At 36.7% G+C, this 12,003-nt stretch overlaps 1 protein-coding gene across 4 annotated transcripts in view; it reads left to right on the forward strand.

The window, feature by feature from the left end:
• Nucleotides 1–12,003, forward strand: part of LOC150103008 (CCR4-NOT transcription complex subunit 3-like) — a 447,199-nt gene that overhangs the window by 294,818 nt on the left and 140,378 nt on the right. The window lies entirely within an intron of this gene.

Consider the following 12,003-nt stretch of genomic DNA (forward strand, 5'->3'; position numbering starts at 1 on the left):
CTGTATTGATGGTGGCCAGTCTGTGAAATAAGGGTTGCAATTGTTGCTTAGAATCCTAAAGTGAAGGTTTGCTGGAGAACATGAAACAGAAGTTACGTGGGGGCTATCCATATTCTTGAGATTTTTATGTCACCATAAATAATTGTTTAGATTAGGATGGTTTATCAAAATTTTGCAAGCTTCCAAGTTTTTTGTATGATAAAAGCAACAGGTTCCTTTCCAATCAATTTGGTATAGGGTGTTAAAAGAGTGATCAGATATGCCTGATTTACCAAAATTGTTACATTTGATGTTTTTTATGAATTGGTAATTGCATGTCCAGTTTCACCAATATAAGATAAGTTCTGGGTGCAGTGGATTTAGTATTCCAGAGTGGGGTGGGGAAGTTCCCAGAGGAGTTGAATATGCTTTTTAATTTTATAAGTGGTTTAAAAGTAGCTTTAAGGTTGATGCAAGGCAAGTGTTATATTTATTTGATCCAATATCTCTTTAATGGAATAGGGAAGAGCTATGGTTTTACTGTAGCCTAGATTATTTCCATTTTAAGCTGCAGTTTTGTGAAGAATTTTATTGATGGTATTTTGGTTGTAATGATTATTTATAAATATATTGCTAATAATTGTTTAAGAGCTTGTTCATTAGAACAAATTGTTATTTTGAGGGTGTTGATGACTAAGTTTTTATGAAAGGTAGAGGTAAGAGTTAGTATGTATGTATTGGCCAGTATATGTGGGCTTGTAGACAGTGAAGGATAGGCTGTTTGAGGGAAGATGTGACAAGTATGTTAAGACAAGATATTGTTTTGGTTTTCAATTAAAGTTTTGGTTTTCAATTTCAATATTAAATTCTATGCAAACTACACAAATATAAATTTGTGTTGTTTGTTCAGGCAGCTGAGGAAAGTATTTCAAGTTCAGCAGCCTTGTGGCCAGAACATCATCAACGTATCTAAGCCAGATAATAGGTTTTAAAGTAAAGGAATATAGAGCACAAGCTTCTATATAACATTCAGCAGTTTGGGGATGTGTGCGTGCATGTGGTGGTGGTGGTAGGGGGGGGGGGACAGTGGTGAGCACATGGCTGTGCCTTTTTTGGGAGGGGGGGGTTATTTTGTTGTACAAAACACCCTCAACTCAGTAATACATGAGTTAAGAAAGCCATAATATCAGAGGGAAATTTGTTCTGCAAGAGAAGAATTGTGTCACTGATTGGCATGTCCGAAGAAATTCCAGTTCAGATATTTTGACGTTCTTGCCATTTTGTGAAAATTGGCAGTAATGTCACAATGAGCTAGTAAATCATCTTTGCCAAACATTATGTTTTTAATTTTGTTTATGAAGTGTTTTTTGTGTGTTTTATATAGGAGGGGGGAATGATCTACCAAATATGAGTATTGATACCAATTTCTTGGCTAGGTGATAATTAGGGCTATCTCTGCCTTGTATCAACCACAGAGGAAAGTTATGTTTTTGTACTTGAGGAATAAAATAAATTCTAGGAAAGTGTGCATAATGTGGTAATAGCTTTTTAACAGTATCCAACAGATAACAATTAACAGACTTAGGTAATGTAACACTTTTCTACGATAAAGAGCCAAGAGGCTATTTTTTTCTGGCGGCGTACATTAAATTAAGAGGATAATAAAATCCTCATTATTTTAAAACCGGATACGAAACTCGGAGATCAAAATCTAAGAGTTTCATGCCGAAGAACTATCGGCGAGTCCAAGCGTAAGTCAACACCTGGTAGTACAACACTAGGGCAACACAGAGCAAAGGTGAAGCAAGATCCCTCACTATCCTTAATGCCTCCGCTGCGGGGAAAAAATAGCCTCTTGGCTCTTTATCGTAGTAATAATATATGGGTACACCTTTCTGGCAATTTGTATAGTAAAGGTATGTAAGTTTCACTTAAACCTTGGTATTATCCAGGTCTACCTACTCATTGATGAGACCTCAATAAAGGTCGAAACCGGTCTGGGTAGTGACCTCTCCTCATAATGTAAAACAGTAATACATCTCCTAGGAGCTGCGTTTTACATTATGAGAAATATTAATTAAAGGATAATGAGGGAGCTTGCTCTGAGTTGCCCTAGTGTTGTACTACCAGGTGTTGACTTACGCTTGGACTTGCCGATAGTTCTTCAGCATGAAACTCTTAGATTTTGATCTCCGAGTTTCGTATCCGGCTTTAAAATAATGAGGGATTTATTATTCCCTTAACTTAAAGTAACACTTTTCTTTTTGATCCTGTTATTTGGATTGTAGTTCACAAATCTGGAAAATGATATGACAGAAATATAACATACGATAATATTGGAACCTTAACAGATAACAGATTAATTCGAAGGAAAATTGTTGATCGGATGTTAGTAATGGTGTAACTTTTTCATGTAGTACTGTCATAATTATCCTGTACATCCCCTGAGGGTACATATCAGGAATTTGATGATGATGAGTTCAAAAGTGGATAAGTGTTGTTGTCAGAGACTGATTCATTTAATAAAATTAAAAAAAAATAAATAAAAATAATGGAAATAGATAATATAGATAACACTGAAAGCTTACCTATTCCATACATTAAAGGGATATTAGATAAAAGGAATGCGACACCATTGCAACCTTAATGCTACTTTTAAACCACCTATAAAATTAAAAAACATATACCAACTCCTCCAAGTATCCCCCTTCTCCAACAGCCACTCTAAGGTATACCATTGCACCTGTAATTTACCTTATATTGGTGAAACTGAACACACAAATCCAATCTGTTAAAAAGAAACAGAACAGAATTTAAAAATTTTGGTTAATCAGGCCTCTCTGATCTTGCTCTTAACACCCTACAGCAAGTTAATTGGATTGGAAATGAACCTGTTCCTTACATGGTACAAAAACTTGGTGTGAAGACAAATTTAAGTAAGCCTGCTAAATTTTGATCAACCATTTTATTCTAAACAATAAGTTAAAGTTATTAGCAATTTCCTATAAAACGCTACAGCAAAATTCTTCACAAAACTGCACCTAAAAATAAATTTGATTAAAATAAAACTGTTGCCATTTTATATGTTACAGGAATGTCAAATAAAATAGACAGAATACTACCCATTAAATCCCATGAAAAATTAAAGAACTCCTTCAAGGATTCCCTTTCCCCTCTGACCTATCCGTATTGTACTGTATTCAGTGCACCTGTAATGTAGCTTATATAGGTGAAACTCGACAATTTTCCTATCCACTCAAAAAAAAAAACATCATATTAAAGTTAATGACTGTGGTAAATTTGGCCTTTCTGATTATGCCCTGTATAATCTATACAGAATTGATTGTAAAGGTACCCATTCTTTATATCACACCTAATCCTGGTATGAGCTCAAATTTAAAATAACTTGTGAAATTCTAATTAACAATTTTAATCTCAAGAATAGTGATGGTCTTAAAATCTCAAGAATATGGGTGGCACTTATTCGACTCACATAGCCTTTTGTTATGACAAGTCATAATTAGGACTGTAGTATTCCAGGATCTTAGCCATAACATATTAATAAAAAAAAAAATAAAAATAAAAAAAAAAAAATTATTTTGAATACTGATTCGGCCACTACTTTTGCTGTATCATGAAGGTTAATGTGAATTATTCTCTGGCCATGTAAAACAGGATTTAAGTTTTTTTATGCTCGTAGTTAGGTCAGTATAATAATGATTAACCAAATGTGTTCCTTTTGTATATTATTTCAATTGTAATGTAACTTGTTTTTCTCTATATATATAAATATATTTGTGTGTGTGTGTGTACTCCAGATTATGACCTAAATTTGAAGGTTGAAATGCCACCATGTTATTATTATTCTTAACCCAGTAGTTGTGTCCAAAATAAATGAATGCTAATCATGTTAAAAGGTAGGACTCCTCCATATTATACATCATACTGCTGATACTTGGAAGAATTTTTAAAATATTAGGCTGTTTTATTTTCTTATCTATAAGAAGTTTTAAGTATTAAGAAGAAACTTAATACTTAAAAGCATCTCTTATCTCATACTTCTTCCTCATTTTGTTCTGGCAAATTGTTATTATTGCCACACTGGTACCTCCATGAAGTCTAAAGACTCATTGCAGGACATCCTGACCGTTCACACAATATCACTCGTAACTCTCCTTGAACTCACTAATAGACTGAACATTACAACAAGACTCTGGCAACCTATTCAACTTATTCACCTTTCTTCAAGTGAAAAATCTAGTATTTACACTTTTGTTAACCATGCCTTACTCAACTTCCAGCGTTGGTTGATATCGCTATCAACAACTTTTTCAACCCATAAACTTGTAATCTGTCATCATGTGGATCATTCCACAAACCACACCATCTTTCTCACTAAATCTTCCCCACCACTTCACCACCAGAAAAGTAGATGATCAGACCTGAGCACATTAATCCAAATGTGGCCTTATAAAGAGGAATGGTTAGTGTGTTCTTCAATAACCATGAAATCTTATGTAGCAATATGACCTCTAAACTTCACCTCTTCCCACGGGGCACATGTTCTTGGTGTAAGGGATCTCCCAGTGATCTTAATCTTACTGGTCATTTTAATTCTTCCCCTTTTTCTTTTCTCATATTTTTTTATCTACTTTTCCTGAGTCTATTTTTACTGTCCTGTCTCCCAGACCACCATCATTGTACAGCAAACAGGAGATCCTGTTTGCTGTGCATTGCAATCCACGGACATTCGGATAGTCTTTTGTACTACTTTGTCCTCTGCTTCAGCAAAATGGGTGTTCCTGGATGGTCTGACCAGAATCAAATCAGCTAGTGGACTTGACTTCAGGGGTCAATAGTGTTGTAGGGTCTCCTATCCCATTTTCTGGGGATGGGGTCCAGTGCTTTCTGTGGTGCTGGTATAGTGTCTGGAGTAATCCTGGTATTCTACTGCCTAGTGTATTTATTGCTCCAGATAGTGGGTGTCCATGCATGACTTTGTGGTGGATAGGGAGCTCTAGAGATGGGGGAGAAAAAAAAACTTATTGAGCATGAATTCTTCATCCTCATATTTGTCAGGGACCCTTGTAATATCCCAGCTAAGTACTGATATAGTAGATGCCTCACTTGATTACAGGAGGAAAAACACAAGGCATGCAAACTAGCATAAATGTACTAGCGTTTCTCATCATCCATGTAACATGTAAAAAAACAATAGGAAAAATAAGCCTTACTTTATTCAAAAGAGGACTGGTAGGATCTCTCAAAACAGTCAAGAAACTGTTTCTATTAATTTCCTTATGGAAATCAACTAGTCAACAACACTCACAAAATTACTTTAGTAAATGGGAGGAATATCCTGTTAGTAGGTATTCACTGGGTACTGAACAAACAAGGATGAGCTGCCAATTTGTGACAGCCAACCAAATTTTACTCTCTATTGCTTAAGCCACAAATGCATATGATCGTACAACAACATGATGAGATTTCATATCGGCTGGGGCATCGCCCAGTTAAACAAGGTCCCACTGTTTTTGTCAGGGAACCAGGATGAACAGTGGAAAGTCAGGTACTGGACCAAACTCCAACTAAACATCTAGAAGAAGAAGAATAAATCTAACATCAGAAGAACTGAAAACAGGAACCACCAATACAAGGAGTATTAATAGAAAGGAAATCAAACTTGCAGAAAAATTGGAAAAGTACCACATGGACATAATTGGCATTAAAGAGACAAAGAAGACAAAATCATGTCAGGTCTTACTAAATAATAAGTACAGGATGTTATTTCCAGGCATTAATGATCAAGGTAAGGAAGGAGTTGTGATAGCATTCAACATTAAACATGAAAATAAACTTCTTGATTGCAGGGCATTTTCAAGTAGAGTTATGTGGGCAAACTTCAGAATGGGAGCACGGACAATGAAACTTATTAGTGCCAATGGTTCTTCTAAGGAAGAAATGGAGGAATTTTTTGAGTCATTAGAACAGGCAACTGACATAAAGAAAATGGAAAAAGTGGTCCTTGTTGGAGATCTGAATAGCAGAGTAGAAAATGAATTGCACCAGGCATATAGGAATATTTTAGGAAAATTTGGAGAAAGGGCAAAGCTAATAATAATAATAGGAAGTATTTACTGGGTTTCTGCTTAGGAGATGGAGACTAGTCATTACTAATACCATGTTTCAACATAAAGGTGTGCACAAGTTCTCATGGAGAGAAGACACAAGAAATAGGAAAAGCCTTATTGACTACATTATTGTTGATAGTGATATCATCATGCTCATTCAGGATACAAGATATATAGAGGATTTGAAATTGGAAGTGACCATTACTTAGTACTAAGCAGGATTAAAATGGATATCACATTAAAAAGGTTGAAAGTTTTAAAAGAATTTTTAAAACTTTCAAACATTTCAAAAGTGTAAGAAAGTTTTAAAAGAATTAAAGAATTAGCAGCTTTTACAAGTAACTTGTAGATTCGACTATAGAAATATTATTGAATAAAATATGAAACAAATTGAAAACCAGAAGTGGCAAACACTGAAGAAGACAATGATTGATTCAGCTAGAGAGGTATGTGGTGAAGTTATCTGCAAGGATAGAAAAATAAAAAATACCATGGTGGACACAGGAAGTTAAAGAAGCAGTCCTGGATAAGAAGAAAGCATATGAAACATTCCTAGCAACTAAGTTAGGAGATGTCCTAAAAGAATAGACAAAAATGTAAGAGAGCTAAGCTATGTGTAAAGTAGCTTAACAAATCTGATGGGAAGACCTTTCTGGAGGCTATTGAAGAAGCTTAGAAATGGAGGAAAGAATATTGTAAAAAGAATCAAAGATGATAGTGATATTAAAATTGGAGATAAGGACATCCTAGATCTCTGGAGTAATTACCTGAAGGATGGTTAAACGAACCATGCAGTGGCAGAACTGTACTAAAAAATTTAAAGAGGAATGCAAAGAGGAGTACATATCAATACTTGAGGTAGAAAAAGCTGTCTAAAACTTGAAATGTGGAATAGATGGAACAGCTGAAGCAGATGATATTCAACCAGAAATGCTTAAATATAAAGGTATAAAAGTTTTGCAATGGCTACACTGCATAATTCACAGGACCTAATCAGAAGTTCGAATTCCCAATGATTGGTATAGAGCTCTGATAGGACCCGTCTATAAAAAGAGAATAAAATTGAATGTGAGAATTGCAGAGGAGTTTCTCTACTAAATGTTCTAGATAAGATTTATGCAAGGATATTTGAAAAGAGGTTGAGGAATATTGTGGAAGAGAAACTTAGAGAAGAAGAACAAGCTGGGTTCAGGCCAAATAGAGGTTGTCAGGATCAGATTTTCACTTTAATACAAATAGTTGAGAAATCATAGGAATATGACAAGGATCTGTACTTAAGTTTTGTAGATATGGAAAAGGCTTACAACAAGATGCCCAGAGGAAAGATTTTCAAAACACTATAATTATTTGGGGTATGTGGCACATTATGCAGAGCAATACAATCTATAAGTTGTCAGTCAGCATTTAGAATTGAAGGAAATACAGGAAGATTGTTTGGTGTAAAATCAGGAGTATAACAAGGATGCACATTATCTCCACCCTTATTCAACATCCATATGGATCACATTATGGAAGAAAGTGGCATTAAGACTGCTATTTCAGTTAACACAAGGTATATGTTTACAGGGCTGGTAAGTATGACAAGCTTAGGGCATTGCTTGGATCGATGCCATGGCATGTAAAACTGCAAGGGCTGGATGTTAATAGTGTATGGGGAGTGGTAAAGGAGTGTTTGAGGGTGCTAATGGCAGACTGCATATGTAGAGTCAGTTCACTAGGTATGAATATGTTTTAATCTATGACATTGAGACAACTTCATAAATTATGTTTTAAATCACATGTACCTAAGACGAAGCCGCTTATGACTTCCAAGCAAAAGGCAGCTAGAGTAAATCAAGTGGGAGTTAAATGAATGAATATCATCAAGTTGGAGTTACAAAAAAAAAAAAATATTGTGAAGAGAATTTAAGGAGAAAGGCAAAAGCAGAGTATCAAAGGAAATTAGCAATGCAGGCTAAAGATAATCCCAAGCAGTTCTTTCGATATGCTGCAAGTAAAAGAAAAAATGTATATGGCAGAATTAATTTAATTAATGTAATTAGGGAGGTAACTAAATCAGTTGAAATAGTAGAATTACTAAGTGAACACTTTGCAAGAGTATATCATCCGGGTGGTGATACTGCAGGAATGAAAGAGCCAAAGGCTTGTATGGGAACTGTCATAAATGAAATGGGGGGTGCATAGCATGTTACATGTGAATACAGCTGTAGGATTGGATTTTATACCAGCTCAAGTTTTACATGAAATGGAGAGAGAGAGAATTGTTAGTGCCCTTGACCATATTGTCTCAGCTCTGAGTTAGTCCAGAGGGAGGGGTGGGAAGAGAGGAAAATAGTTCCATTGCATAAAGGAGGCCCGACTGATCAGCATATCAGGAGTTGTTGTCAAAGTATTCGAGAAGTTAATCAAGAGCAAAATACAGGAATGGGTAGATGGAAACGGGATACTGTATTAGGGGCCACATGGTTTTTGTGAAGGGTATGTCATGCCTCAGTAACTTGCTCATGTTTTATAATAGTGACAGCTGAGCTGGATAGGTAATGGTATTACAGTGATACTGCTGGACTATGCAAAGGCCATTGACAGGATACCACAGGGAATTCTAATCAGTAAACTGCAACACATGGGGTTGAATATAGGGTTCGTGGGATGGATAGGAGGGTGATTAGTGGAGAAATATCAGAGAGTAGTTTATTCAGGAGTAGAGTCCAAAAGAAGGCCTGTGACTAGTGGTGTGCTGCAGGGTTCTGTTCTAGGACCATTACTATTTATTTTGTACCTTAACGATATAGGAAAGGATCTGAGAGGAATTGTTCAGTTATTTGCCCATGATGCAAAGTTGGGTAAAGCAATAGTTAATACAGATGATGTCAAAATTTTGCAGGGTGATTTGGATAGATTGGCTGATTGGGCTAAGGAGAATGGATGTCAGTTTAATGTGGCAAAGTGTAAGGTTATACATTTTGGAGTGAAAAGATTACCAGTTGTATACCACATTGGTAGAACTGTACTCCAGGAAATTTATGAAGGCAGAGACTTGGGAGTGTTAGTGGATTGGAAGTTAAAGTTTAGGGTGGCACATAGCAAAAGTTGCTAAAGCAGCTCATCAGATCACTTGGTTACTGAAGAATACTTTGATGAGCAGAGACAAGCAGGTTATTGTTCTTCTTTATTGAGCATTGATACCCCCCCATGGGTGCCAGAGTTTCTTGGTGATGAGGTGGAGAGGATCTAGATGCAGGTGACCAAGATGGTAGCAGATCTATGGAATGAACCTTATGAGAACAGATTGAAGATTTGTGGGTTAACAGAAACTGGTTGATAGGCATAAAAGGGGGGGGGTGATATGATTGACACAAATTACTGAGGGGTTTTTACAAGATTAATTCAGACGAAATTTTTCAGAACAGGTCTGGTGGTGGGAGAACTAGGGCCATCCATGGTAAGTATGAGTGTAGTTAGCAAGGATGTTAGAACCAGGTTTTTTGCTTGGAGAGTAGTGAATGAGTGGAATAGGTTGCCAGAGTCTGTTGTTGGTGCCATCACTGTGAATGAGTTAAAAGAAAAGTATGACAGATGCTGTGCAAATGTCAGATAGTTCTTGACATGATGTTTAGGGCCTCCCTCGATGAGTCTAAGGACTCCTTGGAGTAGCCTGTAATAATAATAGAATTGGAGATGTCGAACTTAGGTCTTTACTTTATGCAGATGATGTACTCCTAAACACATGTAGTCCAAGTCTCCAGAATTCACTAACTAAATTGAATAACATCTGTAACAAATTTGGCATGTAAATCAGCAATAAAAAGACTCAAGCTATGAAAATAGTCTAATATTCATAGAAAACTTCAGCTGCATTCTGAATTTTATAGAACAAGTAAAATATTTCAGCTATTTAGGCACAGTTTTTAGTGAAGATAGCAGTCTAACTCTGGAAATTGACAACAGAATAAGCAAATCTGGTATGATTGGTAGACAGCTAAATAAATTTATATGGAATAAGAGAAATTAGCCAAAACACCAAACTAGTAGTATACCAGTTTTAAGTCATGGATCTGAGAGTTGGGTTAGAAATAAATCACTTGATCAAAGATTAGACACCACAGATATGAGGGTCCTGAGAAAAATTAGAGGGGTTGAACTAATGGTGTCAATGACAGAATCATATTAAAAATGAAGATATTATAAAGGAACATGACATTATTAGCATTCAATGTGTCAGCAGAGCTAATCTCAAGTGGCCACTTAAATAGAATGGGTGAAGAAAGGTTTAGCAAAATAGGGGTGTTTGATGCCAAGATGGTGGAAAGAGACTCACAGTAAGACCAAGGTTTAGGTTTATTGATTTGGTCAGAAGTACCTTAGAATCAAAGAATGTTGGATATGACAATATTTCAGTACTCACAAGTAGTAGATTGATTTGGAGGAAAATTGTTGATAGGAGATTTATAATAATGTAAACTTAATCATGTAATGCTGTCATAGTAACCTGAACACCCTTTGTTGGGTATATATCACACTATTGATGATGATCAATTACACTGACACCTCATAAAACACTAAGCTCTTCTAGAGGTGTGATATCAGATATAGATATGTTAAAGATCAAGGATTGACAGGTACATCCTAACATGTAGGGATGGTCAACTGGTTTTGACCAGGAACAGCTTTTTACTTTTAATACATCCACATCTCCAACATCTATAAAACAGGGTCCCTGAGCTGTCCTGTTAGGCTGTAAAATCTCTCATGATATGTAATTATGTAACTTATCATGTTTGCTTTTATGTGTTTTTTAAGAGGAATGTATACTTCAAGAAATATTAATTTTGTCTCCAATTCTTCTTCTTCTTCTGCAGCTTCTTCTACTTAAGTGGGGTCACTGTTGATAATGAGTCTCCTCCACACCTTCCTGTCTTGGGCTGTTACCACATCCAAGTTCTTCATCCTCAAGTCCTCTTCTACCAGCTCCCTCCATCTCTTCTTTGGCTGCCCACGCTTCCGCCTTCTTTGCAAATCCATCTGAATGACCCTTCTTCCCACATATTCGTCCTCCCTCCTCATCACATGACCAAACCATCTCAACCTTGTCTCCTGTATTTTCGCTCCTAAGTTCATAACTTTCGCTGTTCTCCTGACATATTTCCCCTGTTTCTCAGACAATCCTTTCTGGTCACACCGCACATCCACCTAAGCATTCTCATCTCTGCTACTTCCGTGCTGCTGATGTTATTTTTACTCAGGGCCACAGTTTCTATTGCATATGTCATAGCTGGCCTCACTACTGTCCTATAGATTTTGCCTGTCAGATTGATCGGCACCCTCTTATCGCATAACACTCCAGCCATCTCCCTCCAGTTCCTCCAACCCGCTTGTATCCTGCATCCCACTTCCTTCTCAGCTCTTCCATCTTCTTCCACTGTTGAACCTAAGTATCTAAAGTCTCTCACCTTCCTGATGACATTTCCTTCCAGCTCCAGATCTGTCTCCTGTCTGCCGCCCACTGTGCAAGACATATACTCTATCTTACTTCTGCTCAGCCTCATACCTCTCTCTTCCAGTACTTTTCTCCATCTTTCCAGTTTAGTTCCCACTTCTTCTCTTGAATCTGCACACAGCAAGATGGCGCCTGCATACAACATTGTCCAAGGCGCAGCTTCTCTCACCTCCTCTATTACCACCTCCATCACAATATTAAACAGAAACGAACTTAATGCTGACCCTTGATGCAAGCCAACTGTTACTTGAAAACTTTCTGTCTGTCCCAGACAGGTCCAAACACTTGTCTTCACATTTCTGTACATTTCCCGCACCAACTTGACATATTTCACTGGAACCTTCTTCTCCCTCAGACACTTCCAGACCTTGCCTTGGCACTCTATCATATGCTTTC

The sequence above is a fragment of the Typopeltis vanoorti genome, chromosome 9 (genome assembly GCF_054136105.1).
Source record: "Typopeltis vanoorti isolate ZY-2024b chromosome 9, IOZ_Tvanoo_1.0, whole genome shotgun sequence".
NCBI lineage: Eukaryota > Metazoa > Arthropoda > Arachnida > Uropygi > Thelyphonidae > Typopeltis > Typopeltis vanoorti.